The 16,143-nt window shown below is 39.9% G+C and overlaps 2 pseudogenes; both read left to right on the forward strand.

Moving 5' to 3' along the window:
- Positions 1 to 3,672: 3,672 nt before the first annotated feature.
- Positions 3,673 to 9,451, forward strand: LOC121520704 (annotated as a pseudogene).
- A 4,222-nt stretch (positions 9,452 to 13,673) lies between these two features.
- Positions 13,674 to 15,304, forward strand: LOC121519895 (annotated as a pseudogene).
- Positions 15,305 to 16,143: the final 839 nt, after the last annotated feature.

The following is a 16,143-nucleotide window of genomic DNA, read 5'->3' on the forward strand; positions in this document are numbered from 1 at the left end:
ACACACAAACACACACACATGCACGCTTTCGTGCAATGACACACACAAATGCACAATCTCTCCCATTCACTTCATATGGGATATATGTGTGGCTGTCTTTGGCGACTGATGTCGCCAAAGACTTTATGGGGGTCTGTATGTGGATGAGAAGCAACCCACAGTGTCCCACCATCCTGTTAAAGCATTGTTTAAATGGGCTGCTTTATTGGAACAGCTCCATGTGTGTGCGTGATCAGAGCTCATTGAGGGCTGTATGTGTGTTAATCAGCGATGACATCATCATCAGTGATCACAGTGAGCAGTTACACCTGTGAGAGAAGGCAGCAGTTTGGGGTGATTTTGCTTGTGAACACACTCTTTCTCCTCTCTGTGTGCAAACACCATACATGCTATCATCAAACAGATTTAGGTGTGAGCATCTGCAGGCTTGGAACTAGCACTGATGTTATTTTGGTGTTGATTGTGCGAAAAATGAGGCCAGGGGGTGGTTCTTGGTTCTTGGTTTGACAGTAGTGGGACAAGATTTCCTCTTTTTTGTTATATATTTTTTATGTGTGTGGTGTTAGATTTGTGGCCGTAGTCAGTAGTTGTTCACAAAATTGTCCGTTGATGTGTCAGCTCTGCTAGCCTCAAGGGTGATGACATCACCCACTCTAGCAGGGCGATTTTTAAGCATTTTCAGTCAACGCACAGTTTTGAAGACTTGCCCATCAAAACCCGTAAACCCCATCATCATAACAAAGACATTCCTGAAGACAGGACAAAATACCTGCATTTTAAAGTTTGAATGATTCGTGTAGGGGAAAGTATGGCAAAGCAGTAGGGGTGGTAAAAAAAAAAAACTATTTTTGTGGTTTCTTTGTCCCTCTCCCCATTCATTTCAAACGGGACTTTTTTTGCAGTTTGTTGCAAATAACTTTGCGAAAAATTGGCGAATCTCTTAGAAAAGACATAGCACAACGATCGGGAAAAAACTACACATGTTTTGATGTATAATTTGCAGGGGTTTTCTCAAACCCCTAGGAGGAGTTGCGCGCCGAAATTTTGTCCGATGAAGAAATTTTGAAGATGAAGAATGAAAAATAAATGCACAGAAGAACAATAGTGGCTCGTGGCTCGTGCGTTGCCCCTAGCCCCTAACATGACAGTGACCCCAAGCATACTTCTAAGCTGCGCAGAGACTATTTGAGCAAGAAAAAAGGAATCTGGAGTACTGGAACTGATGGACTGGCCAAGTCAAAGACCGGATTTGAATGCTATTGAACAAATTTGGGATTTAGTGGATTCAAAGATTGATGGCACAAAAGTTTTATCTAAAGCAAGTCTGTGGGAACAGCTAGAAACTATTTGGAACTCAATAACAAAAGAGACTGTGGAAAAGTACATAAAAACAATGCCAGCAAGAATCCAAGCTGTTATCAAAGGCAAAGGAGGCCACACAAAATATGAAGTTTTTTGGTTATTATGTGTGAAAAAGGACTACATAGTTGTTTCAATTTGTTATTTGCCAAATAAATAACAATAACATTTTTAGTTTTAAACAAGTTTTTGAAAGATCTCTACTATGTACTACTACTATGTAATTTTAGGTAAATATGGAATATAACAAAACAGAATCAAACTATTAAAAAATATGTAGCCCTGCATCATCTCACATTTTAATTATCTTTGTGCAATCTGAAGATGAGGATTTTCCCCATTTGCTGCACTAAATTGAAATGCTGTCAGGATTTTTTTTTTTTTAAGAAAAGGGGAATAAATCAGTGTAGAGCAGAGTGCTGTGAAAAAGTATGTGCCCCTGTTTTGTTCCTAATCTTTTTGGTTATTTATCACACTTAAATGTGTCAGATCATCAAACCAATTTCAATATTTCACAAAGACAGCACAAATTAATAGAAAATTTAGTTTCTAAATGATGATTTTATCTATTAAGGGGAAAAAATCTTAAACTAATGCTATTGCTATGATGTCTGGCTTGCAGGTTTGTCATGTTGTCTGGACACTCGATTGGAATCTGACAGTTTTTTTTCCACTCACATTTGAATTCATATCCCTTTTAATGTTAACAGCATATTTTGCCTTAAATGCTTATTTCTTGATTGAAATGTGCTGCCATGACTAATAACCCTTAAGCTAGCAAGCGGTTGCTAACCTTAGCTTACTCATTAGCATGCTAACAGTACAAAATCAACTATGTCACCAATTTGAAGAGGGCTCTGGCTGCTATCGCTGACAGCTACTCTCAAACACCATCTCTGTGAGAACATAAGTGCGGAATTTACTGATACACAGTATTTCCAGTTTTAGGTTCGTTTTTAATTCAACTTTTTTCATACACAAAGTCTGGCTGTTACATTTATGAAATAACCACACTGCAAACATTATAGACTAAGAAACACTTTATAAATGAAACAGAAAAAAATGGTCAGTGTAATCTGGGATTAAATTATGTACAGACCTGTTTTATAAGTAGTTACATGAATGGCAGCATGCTTTAGCTTTGCTATCTTTAGCTAAAGCTAAGCTACAAAATGAACCCTATTAAATAGGCCGATGCAGCCAAGTTAGATTTAGCATTGTGGGCTTTAGCAAACATAAATAACATATCATTGTAGATAAAATAGCTGACATAGCTGGTTTGTGAGCTAAGCTTTAGCTACGTTAGCGATGTTAGCTTTATAGCTACATAAGGTTTGTTTTCTCTGATAGAATATTTTCATGGAGGACAGGCTTTGTTCCTGTAAAGAGGCTGTTTACTTGCCTATATTTAACAGTTTATAATTAGGTTTTGCAGGTCGGTCCTGACCTGTATAACTTTAGCAGGAGGTGGCTTTTTTTGCATTAAGTGTAGTAGCAGTTTTGTGGCAAAAGTTTAAAAGCCACTTAGCCCATCACTTGATACAATGGCTGAAGCTAAGCAGATGGTGATGGATGAACCCAACACCGTGTCCTCACAACATGCTAGCGTAAGCATTGCCCGCTTACTGTCCACACTGGATCCGTTAAGAAAGTAACTCTCATACCTAGGAATTTCAGACTCCCCTTGTAAGCAGTATTACATACAGTATAGCATTTTTGTTTTGAGCATTCTGACAAACTCTGTTAAATGGAAAAAGTGGAAGAAAGTTGAGGAGAGATTCCTGTCCGACAGTCCTGATGCCTTGTCATGTCCCTTTTTCCTTGCTCCTTGTCCATGTGAGGGAAAAAGAGGACAGTGAGAATAAGACCATGGGACAAAAACAGTGCGGATACTGCGGCAGGAATCCAGGTGATTTTGTTGCTGATGCTTGCTCGTATCATGTGTAGTCAGGACAATTTGTGAGAAAATGGCTCAACAAGGCTAAGAAGGAAATAAACGTCCAGGGAAATATTTTAGAAACGTTTTGAAGGGCTTATTTCTTTGTTTGATTTACCTTATCTCACCTGCCACACCTAAAGCTTTTGGATGAGGACACTGAACCATAAAAAAAACAGTCTCCTTCCTGGAACTAATCAAATGAACCTCCTCTTAGAGGTCTAACAGTTCATTCTGAAACTGTACGCCTCTGCCTTGGGTCATGTGACCCTGATCTGTCCTGCCTTGCCTCCGTTTAAAAATCCATTCTGAGGTGAAAAGGTGGAAACTCCTGCTGCAGTTCAGTCATGCCCTTCTGATGCTTTAACACCTGCGTGATGGAGAATCAAAAACAATTAACGGTTGCTCTGTTGGCTGCCTTTGCTTTCGGCTTTGCGGCGCGGTGCTTTTGTGCTGAGGTGGGTTCTCCACTACAGAGAGGGTCTAGCCTGGGATGGAGGACAAGCCAATTTCAACTGGCATCCTGTGTTGCAGCTCTCTGGCTTCATTTTCTTGAATGGAATTGGTGAGAAGAGTTTGGTTTCTTCAGAAAAAAACTTTAGATAAATACTTGAAGATAGGCGTAAACTAAAACAAATATTGCTTTTAAGCTTCATGGGGTTAGTCTTCTGTTAGGTGCACAATAAATAACACAATTTACATGATCTTATTCATCAATCTACTCATATTAAAGAAAAGCTAAGTCCCCCTCTGACTCACTTGGAAAGATTACCATAAAATTTTAATTATTTAAATTGAGAACATCCCTACCTAATACGCCTACACCCACTCTTGAAAAAGGGTCTATGTATTAACTTTCTATTATTATGGCAGCATATTAGGGCCAACCTAGAGGAAATAATAGCCTACATAGAGATAATACAAGATAATATATTCTGAAAGTTGAAAATCCAGCCACTGTTGTCAGAAAAGTTTCTTTAAATTTCTTATTTTTGATAAATGTATAATGCAAAAACAATTACATTTTTTAGTCTCTGATGTCAGCATTTACGACTTTGAGTTTTTTTTCTTCTAAGTATAGAAATTAATAATCTCAAAAAATATATTTTTTTCCCATTAATTTTTTCTCAAAAATTAGCATCCTCTTTTTCGTTAAGATTTTCTTATGTTTTTGGGTGGCCCTAATACAGGGGTCAACATTTAATCATAAACTGTCAGCCTCATTTTTTTTTTTACCAGCCATGAATTCTTGAAAAAAACCCAAAAAACTAAGCACTAAAGATAAATGATTTTGCAATTTTAAACAAGTCAAAATGAAAAGTTTAAAGGCTCAAAATCTGAGATAAAAAGTCAAAATAATGTTTTAAAGGGCAAATATATAAAATACAAAGTCCTAATCATGTTTTATAGAATGAAATATGAGATAAAATTCAAATCATGGGTTTTAAAGGTCAAAATATGAGTTGAAAGTTTAAATTGTGACTCTCAAAAAGGTCGACATATGAGATTGAAAGTCAAAATTATGAATTGAAAAGGTCAAAACATGAGATAAAAAGTCAGAATCATAAGTTTAAGTCGTAATTGTGGGATGCAAAATTGAAAATCTGAAATGAAAACATGAATTGATTTCATTTTCTACATTCTTGACTTTATATCTTATTACTTTTACATGCTACTCTTTCACATTTTTCTGACTGCAAGATATTGAAATTGTCAAGTTCACATTTTTATACAAGAGGATATCTACGGACCTCATACTGGTGGGCAAGTTATGATTTAAATATTATATGGTCTTGCAGGCCAGGTATAACTAAATCATGGGCCTGATTCGGGCCCCCGGGCCTTGAGTTTGACAAACCTGCCTTAATAAATAGTTGTACATTATGTTTGTAATAATGAGTTCAGAAAATAGATAACCTCTAGATGTTTGCTGGTTGGGAACCACTGATCTACGTTATTGTATAAAACAGTGTCTGAAAAGAAAATTGTTGGAAAAACTTAGAAAATTGATTGACTTTAATTAAAAAGATGTATGAATATAACTTGAGTTGAATAACTGGATTTGACTGCAAAAAAATTGAGGCAATTTTCAAAGTAGGCCCATGAATCTTGTTATGACAAGTGATGAAAGTAATGATGATGATATAATCACAGATGTTGTTGCAATTTTGATTTTGCAATTATTCTGATTATGAACAGTGCTATTTAAGTTATGAATCACATTCAATCCAATCCACTTTATTTATATAGCACATTTTAAAAACATTCAAGTTTACATTCAGCCACTTCTTGGTTTTACTCTGTTTGCTTTTCCTTCTTTAAATTTGGTTTTCTGTATGTAAGATGTAAAGCACTTTCAATCAACTGTGTTGTTTGTAAAGTGCTTTTTAAATAAAGTAGATTTTGATTTTTTTATTTATGAGAATAAAACATATGGCTGGATGTTTCCATGCATACTAGACTCTCTTCAAGTCACACATTTCAACCCACTTTTGGGTCCAAAGATGCTTCCTACAAATTTACCTTTTTAACTTCAACATGTACATACAAATACCCAGAACAAAGATGAGCCTACTTTACAGAAAAAACCCAAACATTTAGTTGTGTGAAAATGTTTAAATCTGCATGATTGTTATGCTAAGTTTTTGTTGATTAATCCTGGATATCCTTCTCTTGCAGCCATCCTTTCCTACAGGCTCCCCTGGACTCAGCAGCTCAGCAGAGAATCTGTGAAGTACATCCACGCAGGCCTGAATCTGCTCGCCCTCACCTGTGCTGTGATTTCATTCAGAGCTGTTTTTCGTTCTCAAGGTGCCTCCAATTTCCCCGACTTGTTCAGCCTACACAGCTGGCTGGGCCTGACAGCTGTTGCCCTCTTCAGTCTGCAGGTAAATAGAATAACTTCATGATAATCAATAAATAACTGTTTTAAATGATTTGCAGAGGAAAGACAAGAATTGCTCCTGGTTTTGCTTCTTATTTTGTCTTGTAAAATATTAATGTCAAACCAAACATCCTTTGGACAGCACATTTCAGTGCAATGTGCTTCACAATCAGTCAGTTCATCTTCATAGAGCGCCGATTAATGATAAATGTCATCTCCTTTACAACAACAGTATAAGTCTACACCAAAGTATAATTTTTGGGGATTTTTCATCTTTTGTTCTAAATTTCACCTGAAGTTTCATTAGTTTTACTGTTGGTTTTGTTAGTTTACTTCTATTCTGCAAAAAGGCTTTGATTCAGTTTTTATTAGTTTTAGTTTTTCATGAATAAGGGACTTGTGTCAGGGTTGAGACCCAAAAGGGACAGTAAGTTAAAAAGCATACAATTTTTAAAAAGCATTTAAACAGGCTATACTCGTTATTTTTCATTCTATTAACAGATTTCATTCTATTAACAGACTGGACAAATGCAGCACTCCAAGCCTGAGTGGTTAGAGTAGGGATCTTTATTGTAGCAGATGGCTGGAGAATGCTTGGCTGATGTGGATTAAGGGTGCACTCACACTAGGCCATCCGTACTGTGCCTGGGCCCGTTTCAGCCTAAAATCCGGTACATTTGGCCAATGTGAGTGCAATTGTTTTTCGTGCTTCGGCGCCGCATGCTTTGCGGCCCCGGCTTGGAAGGACGAGGTGGGCCTAGGCACGGCACGGATGAGAGTTGCCAGCAGGAGGGGGGGTCAAGAATCCTGGGGCACAAAGAAGGCAGTTTGGTTCAGGTAAAAAAAAGGCATGGAGCAAAAACTTGAAGCCAAAGTATTGCAAAACAGCAATTTGCAAAAAAAAACTAGTGTTAATCATGATTAACCACAGCATTTTTTAAATAATTTAAGTATATTTTCATGTTTTTATATTTATTAAAGGTTTTTATTGTCAAGTGTTTTATTTTTATTCTTTTAATTCTATGTACAGCACATTGAAAGTGCTGATGTGAGTCCTTATCGATACCACTATTAATACTTTCTATAGTTTGGTGGAAAGACAAAATAAGGGTAAGTATTTAAACTACAAGTTGTCTTAGCTGAGTAGTACTTGAGTTAAAAAGGCTATGATTCAGTCTGTCACATCTATTGTATATCCCTTAGATATAAACACATATTCATAACTATTTATTGAAGTTTCTCATCAAAAACTAAATTTTCACATTTTTATTTGACATTTAAACACATAACATAAAGAATATAGTCGTCTAATTTACTGAGGTTACCTGAACGCATCATATTTTCCATCTTCAGCTCCTAAAGTTCGCTAATTAACTTCAATTTTGCCAGTTCCACCACAGATTTCTACAGTGGGTTAATATTGTTAACAAACAGGACTTGCTCAAGTTTAGGAGCACTGTCAGCATTGATCTGAGCAGCTGAAGAGGAAAACTGTCCTGAAGCAGCTGAAGAGAGTGGTATGACCATGGCTTGATCCCGTGATGTTGTTAGCATCTTTGCTAACATTAGCAAAGATGTGCTTTACCTGAAGGTGGAACTTGCAACTCGTGCTTCGGTGTAAACACAGTTCATCACTGCAGCATGTACCCACAATTTGGTTTTTATCTTAACTAACATTCTCCAGCTTTTTGAAAATAAAATTGCCATTAAGCATACCTGGGTCTTTCTCCTCACTCATCACTGCTGGCTGTGTCTGACCCTCTCACCTCTTCACCCTCAGGCACATAAACATCCGTGCTGGAGGACTACAGGAGCAGTTGTGGTCAAACTTAGTCATATGATTAAATTGCATTATTATTTTTTTTTAACATGTTAAGGTTTCAAGATTAATCCCAAGCATTTAGTGTTAATGTTAGCAGCCCTAAAAAACACAAAAAAGGCCTTAGGTGTGTACCACTGTGACTGATATATGAGCTGGTAATGAGTGGCTGTTGAATTACAGTGGAGCTTGATAAGCTGATGGGGAGCAGCTGAGCAGGTTTGAGCAGGTGAAAGAAATCAAAAAATAGGAGAGAAGAGAATATTGTTAACAATAGCTTTAACCCCTTCAAGGGATGTTAGAAGTCCTCAGCCTCTGGTTGTATTCTTGAAGTCACTGGCTGAAAAGTTAGGGAACCCCTGGTCTAGACTGTTTTCATTGCTCTACCATTTAGGAAAACACATTATTTCATCAGGGATGCACAATTGTATTACAACAGCCGAAGTATCTGCTTCTTTTTCCTCCACCTGTTCATAACACATGCACACCACACTCCCTCTCTCTCACTCATCCACCACTGAACTCTTTCATTGTGTGCTCGTGGAGTAAAGCAGGTGGGCAGTGCCACTTTTAACAGCTTTTCTCCCTCATTATGTTGAAAACATACATTAAAAGAAAACAGGGATATAATGTCAAGCAAATATACTAACTGGTGTTCTCTCTTCATAAGACTTCTTAACTTAGGAAATAGGACCAACAAAGCTGGCAAGTATATGTTACTTGGTGAGGAAGATCTGCTCTTGTTGAATTTTGCCTTAAACTATTACAAGAAAAACTCAAAAATCAGGCATAAAGCAGAAATTTGCAGACTAAATATTTTTGTTTTTCTCTTCATTGAACAGATGGTTCTTTCAGCCTGCATCTTTTTGTTGCCGATCACCCCAGACTCCTTGAAGGAAGCATTCATGCCCCTCCACACGTTCCTCGGACGTTTTCTCTTTGGTAGCGCCATCTCGGTGTCACTCATTGGCATTACAGAGAGACTCATTTTTGGCCTGTAAGCATCACTATAAAAATCTGCTTTAAATTAAACATGTTTTAAAAAGTGAGAGTGATACCTAACAGTTTTTGTAACCGGTGTTTGTTATCATTTTATCCTCCTTATTCAGGAAAGAGCCAAATTACATGGATTCTCCTCCTGAGGCGATTTTTGCCAATGTTATGGGAATGCTCCTGGTGGCCTATGGTGTTGCAGTCCTCTGGATTTCCATTCACAGATCATGGAAACGTCCTGGTGATCCAGTGTGGCGTACCAGTGGGCTTGAGGACAAGATAAAATGAGATAGATGAAACTGACGCTGAGTGGGTGTGAGAAGGGGTGGTGGCAAACTAGAGGATTAGGCCATCTGATAATAGATAAAGGATAGCCTATGGAGCAGATGTTTAGAATTAATGTGCTCATGCTCTAAACTGGTCAGATAATATATAGAAATCTGACTCGCTATAATTTGTTTGAACCTATATATTTCATGATTTCTGCATATGCACTTGTTTTCTTGCATTAAGTAGTAGTAGTAGTAGTAGTATCAGTAGTAAAACACATACACAATCAATGCTTTTTTAAGATGTAAACATGGTGCTGGTAAAATCTTTAATAAAAACTGTTTTTATTTGGGTACAGGTGGCCTACTACTACTGGTTTAAGGTGCGCTTCATGTACGTGGTTGGCCCGGGTTCAAATCAGGCCTGTGGCACTCTCCCCAGCTCTCTCATCCCTAATTCCAATTCTGTCCACTGTCCTCTGTTATCAATAAAGGCGTTAAAAGCCCCAAAATAAATCTAAAAAAAAACTGTCTTTATTCTAGTCAATAATCGTCTAATTTTTAGGGGTGCATAATTAAAGGTCTGTTTAGAAGCTTACTGCAATAAACAATAAAAATCTGACATTCTGACCTCTTTATTTATGTGTAAATATTTCAGTTTCCTAATATTCTACCTGCAGTTGATGATATCAGTAAGACAATAAGCAGCATCCTTGCTGTCTTTAGCTCTGAGTTCACATTTTTTCTATAAATGAGGTACCAAACTCAATATTAATATGTCGTTCATGTAAAAGTGCACATAAACATCGTAAAGAAAAAAATTAAAAGCTTCAACACAAGGGGAAATTGCAAATACAGTGCCTATAAAAAGTATTCATATCATGGCCTGTAGACACATCGTTCCACCTCTCCTCATTCTTTAGCTTTGGCTTCCTGTTTCTGCTCTTTTCACTGTGTTTATTATCATAGTGCAAAAACCAAACACCAGCACTCGTCATTAAGTTTTACACTTTTATTTAAAAAATTAAATGAGAGCAGCAAACAAAACGGACGCGTTTCAGCCCGCGGCTTTCATCAGCGTTTCTACAACACCCGTGGGTGTGTCACTTATAAACAATCAACACTAGGTGACAAATCAACACCAGAACAGTCTAATAGGATTTTATCATCATAGTGCATTAAAGATCAAATAAAACACCCATGATTGGACAAGTTTCACATGATATTGAGCAATTTCAACACGTGACCCGTGTGTGTGAGGCTCGCTGATGATGACACGTATCGCAATGATCATGAGAAAATAGGAGTGTGGAAGAGCATCGGTGGAAAATGACTAAGGAAAACTGTTAAAACGAAGGCATGAGAATCTTTGGTTTGAACACAAGATAGCACACCTCAATGAATGAGCTTTAGGCTACGTTCACACTGCAGTCAAAAGTGACCTGAATCTGATTTTTTTGCTCACATGTGACTCATATCTGATTTTTTTCTGACTGCGTGAACAGCATGTCACATGGAATCTGACCTTTTGAAATCAGAGATTGACTGCAGTGTGAACAGGCACCACTGGCAGACTTCCTCTGCTCACACTTCCACACATTCCTCTGTCTCGCACACCCAACGATAATAATACACGGATTAAAAGGAAATAAAAGTTATTTATAAGACTTGGCGCTGAAGAGCCACAGGTGACTGGAGAACCATGAGTTGGGTATCTCTGCTCTATACATTAAACAGAAAGTAACGTAATGGTGTGGTGTAGTCCTTCATCCATTTCGCCACTGTTTTAACTGTAATTATTGTTAGGGTTGCTCCAGCCCCCCAAAGAGGGCCAAACGGCATCCATGAACACAACGCTGTGTCCATATCTGCCAAACCGATGTTATGTCAGATCTTAACGCAAGCTGGTGTAGGGGAGATTGGGGACATGTTATTAAACATGTTTTAAGCAAACAAAATTCAAATTGTTTTAAAACTCTATATGACAACAAATGAATTGACTTTTCTCCTGTTTTCACAGGAACATTTATGTGGCTAGTTTGTCCCATAGCACAACAGATACAACAATAATTGCTTATTTTTGCTCAACAATTTATTTGGAGAATTATTTTGTTTTTTTATTAGGATTAGTTTCTCATTGTCTTATAATATGATTGCCTGTTCTGTTCATCATGAGCAATGAAATATATTAAATGTGTCTATTTTGAACTAAAAATCTTAAAAAATACTGCTGTGTGGTCTGTTTTGATATGACTAAATCAGCATGGGGGCGATTGCAACCGTCCCCATGGTATCAGTCATGACAAAACATCATGTGCTAGCTAGCCACGCTGACATTGACACATGCTAATGTCACTGAATAGTCAACAAAACAATGACAAAGAAACTAGGTAAGTTTGGATTAATTCATATGAAAAAAAGCTACTTTCATACCCCCCAAACAACTTTGTCTTGATACAAGCAGGACTAGATGCTCAATATGGCCTCTCTCTTCTTGGTGGGCAGAGGGTCTGACTGAGCATGTGCAGTATGAGTGTCATCACTCTAGCATGTTTCTGATTGGAGAAATAAGGCTTGTTGCAGCAGTGGTTGTAGCTTGTTGTAGCTGTCCCCAGTCTCCCCTAATTATGGAGCTATTATTGTTGCAAAAGTATTTACAAATGCATACAAAGATCTGTGCACAAATCTGCAAATGCGTAGGCAGATTTGAAAATACATGCACAAATACACAAATGCATGCACAAATACACAAATGAGTGCACAATACACAAATGTGTGTACAGATCTGTAAATGCATGCAAAAATTTGCAAGTTCGTACAGAGATCCACAAATGTGTGCGCTAATCTGCAAATATGTAGACCAAATTGTAATTGTGGACTTAGTTAATTTTGGCTCAGAAAACTCACTCTTTTTTACTTCAAGTTGTCAAAATCTTCACAAGCCATCAGTTACAACTGAAATCTGCCTCTCAATTGGCTGTCATACGTGATTTTTGCAACACTTACACCATGCACGATCCACAAATGTGTACTCAGGTCCATAAGCGTAAGAACTGGGTGTGTTTCCCTCAGCGCAGGCTCACAGGTCCCCCTCATCGCATAGGCATCACACAGAAGGCATCAGTTAAGCCTTATAAGGCTCTATATAACATCAACATGAAAGGAGAAATGCTCTTGTATTTTACTTTTACTATTCATGCTTCATTTATTTTCTGTTCTGCTTATCCTGCTGGGGGTCGCTGGAGCCACACTCTGGACCAGAGTTAATTTTGGCAGCTATTTTTAATTTTAGTTTTAGTTTTAGTCTTTAAATAAAATGCATTTTAGTTTTAGTCACATTTTTGTAATTTCTATCCTTTTTAGTCTAGTTTTAGTTGACGAAACCTCAAAACATTTTAGTCTAGTTTTCGTCCATAAAAAGTCCTCACATTTAAGTCTTTACTTTTAGTCCACCTAATGCCTTCAGTTTTGATTTGCGAACAATGCTTTTGTGGCCTGAAACAGCAAAGCAGGCAGCTGACTCTAAATAGCTGTTACATGAGAATTGCAACTCCAGTGCACTAGAAAATATCAGCCTCTACCTCTCTTTCTACCAAATCTTTTGCCAGCAAAGTTCAGTTGCCTCTACCAAAAATTGTGATGAACCAAAGTGCATCCATTGTGAGAAATCATCTTTTGATATCCTCCCCTGCGATATTCAGAAGAAAACTTCCATCTTAGCCTCCAAATTTAAGTCTGCCAGCAAAAACTTGAAGCCATCCTGCCTGGGATTCATGGCTCATAGATGCAGCTCATGCCTTCACTCCAACATATGCTATTCAAACAAAGCAACTGTTTCCAGCTACATCCTCCGGCACATATTTGGCAAATGCCTTTACTTTAGCTTTACAAAACAAAATGAGCTTCTGATCCAGACAAATCACCTTAAACTATCACAGCAGTCTCAGAAAAAAACTCAAGGTGGCTTTGGACCCTTGGCTTGTTGCTGCTGGGATGCAAGCTGAGATTTGATCCCCACAGGGGGGTTGAGATCCCCAAGTGGACAGACCTATGTTGTACAACCCACGCATATGATCAGACAACAAGTGAAGCACAATGTATCCGCATGGCCAAAAAATTCATCAAGTTCGGATGAAATGTCTGGAGAAGGTCAGCCAAACACAGCACACAGAATCATGTCCTGATGAGACGCAGGAGGATCACGGCCAGGACTCACCCCACAGCACCTGGTCCCTCCCAGCGCCTACTGGCCCCGACCCAGGCAGAGCTATTGAGCAACAGATCAAATGGCCCCTACCTATTAACAGGAGTCAGTGGCATAAGTTCAGGGAAGATGTCTGCATGACTCTGCAAAAGACAGCCGTGGTGATGCAGAGCAACGGCCGTGGGCACTGACTGCCATTATTGTCAGCTATGCAGCAGAGACATTTGGCCACCCCCTTCAGCTTTTCCAAGAAGCTGCTTGGTGACAAACTGAACTGCCACCTCGAGTGTTCACGGGAAGAAATCAACACCTTCTTGCACAACACCCTCAGAAATCCAGTCAGAGACCAGGACCTCGGCCCCAACCAGGCCCTGATAAACCCAGACCCTCCATCATCTGAGTTCAACCTGAGTGAGCCAAGCTGGAAAGAGATCCAAGAAGTCAGCAAAGCGGTTAGATCAGCCTCTGCCCCAAGACCAAGCGGAGTTCCACACAGCATGTATAAGCGCTGCCCAATACTACTCCACCACCTATGGAGGATCCTTAAGGTGTTTTGGAGGAAAGGAAGAGTTGCTGACCAGTGTCGCTGTGCTGTGGCCCTGTGGCTGTGGAAAAGATAAGCAGCTTCTTGCGAAGGTGGATTGGTCCGCCTACAAGCCTGAACAGCACCGTGCTGTATGGCGCATCCAACGTCCTACAGCTTCTCTTCAGAGGCCTCACTGAAGATTTCATGGTGACATGAACAAGAGAGGCCATGCATTACAGTGACTCCCAGGACCCAAAAATAGCAGCAGCTGGTATTGAGGTCTGCACCGGCAGGAAGTGGAGTGCCACTAGAGAACTACAGGTGGAAGTATCACGCTTGTAGCAGACGTCCCTAGATGGAAACGTAGCAACAGGACGAGCAGGCCTGGGCTTTTTTCCGAGTTGCCACATCAGCAAAACTACAGGGAAGGAGAGGCAGCGCCTCCTTCTGGGAGAGGTTCGCTCAGGAGTGGAGGAAGCCTGGGCCAGCAGGGCAGTTGGACTGGGGCAACAAGGAGCCTGGACAAGGTGGGAGAGTGTGGTACAGCGAAAGATCTCCTGGTCAGATTTTTGGCGGTCTGACTTCCATCATGTCAGGTTCCTTGCCAAGCCCGTCCACTCTCCACACATGGGGCAAAGCTGAGTCACCTTCCTGCCCTCAGTGTGGTGGGAGAGGATCCCTGCAACACCTTCTCAGTAGTTGTCCAAAAGCTCTGGCTGATTGTCGCTATCGCTACTGGCACCATGACCAGGTGCTTAAGGCAGTTGCGGAAGTGCTCAGCACAGCCATCAAGGACAGCAAATTCAGCGAGAGTTCCATCAGCTTCCTCAAACCTGGTGAGAACCAGGTGAAAACATCTTTGCTCTCCACAACATCTGTGCTCTCCACAGCCCATGATTGGCAGCTAAGAGCGGACCTCAGCAGACAGCTGAAATTCCCCAAACACATCACCTACACAGCACTCCGTCCTGACCTGGTCATGTTCTCAGATTCCACCAAGAACATCATCATGTGTGAACTCACCGTGCCATAGGAGGAACACATGGAGGAGGCCCATGAGAGGAAAATGAGCAAAAACCAGGAGCTGGTGGACGAGTGCAGACATCATAGGCGGTGGGCACATTGCCTCGCTATTGAAGTGGGCTGCCAAGGCTTCCTGGGACAATCCCTCTGCAAAGCCCTGACAGCACTGGGTGTGACCCGAGGGGAGCCATACGCACCATCCCAGGGACCGCAGAAAAAGCCACAAGGTGGCTTTGGATGAAGAGGGGAGACTCTTTGCTTGTTGCTGCTGGGATGCAAGCTGGGACTTGATCCCCCCAGCTGGGTCACCTGGGCGAGGGGGTATGATGTTTAAAAACCCGAAATGTATTTAAAACCAGCAATTTCCTCCACTGATGCCTTAAAGAGTCGAGGAACTTTCAGAGACAACAACTGCAGCAACTTATCTCTGAAATTAAAAATGAAATCAAAAACACCAAGAGCAACAAACTCTGGGTGCATGTTTGGCTTGAAACCATGGCGCTTCAGTATTGCAAAAACAATTTCCTCCCTGGTTTCAAACTCAAATCTCTGCCAACAACATGCAGCAAACTACACCTGCATCATGCAACTAACACATACAATGACCATAGGAAGCCATTAGCTTTCAATAACTTGCAACTATCTTAGTTTGCAATGTCTGAATTTGGTTGAAACATAAGAACATTAGAGACAGCTCGTTCCCAGGTCTCCAGCTCAAGCCTCAACATGCTATAGCTACCACAGCCTCTGCCTGCAAAGATTTCTGAAAGCTGTGGCCTATGCTTGTAACTTTCTTCATCTGCCAAACAACACAGAGGCTACCTTCAACTGCAGAGCCATTCCCTACCACTGCTACCTCCTTCACACATCTGTGGGAAATGCCTTCAACTGCAACTTTATTGTAAAGTAAGCTGATGCTCTGAAAAATTCTCTATCTGCAGGATCTCCAAAGAGACGTCAATCACTAAAGTTGCCTTGCTGTACAAAGACAGCACCTTCAATGGCTCCTACAAAAGCATTTGCCAGAAAACTTAAGTAGCTCTTCCAAATTTGTTATCAGCAAGAGCCAAGCATTTACGACACCAAATTTTCCCTCCTCTGTATTGTGAACAACTGTCAACCTTCACCTT

This window comes from Cheilinus undulatus, linkage group 13 (assembly GCF_018320785.1).
Source record: "Cheilinus undulatus linkage group 13, ASM1832078v1, whole genome shotgun sequence".
In the NCBI taxonomy this organism is placed as follows: domain Eukaryota; kingdom Metazoa; phylum Chordata; class Actinopteri; order Labriformes; family Labridae; genus Cheilinus; species Cheilinus undulatus.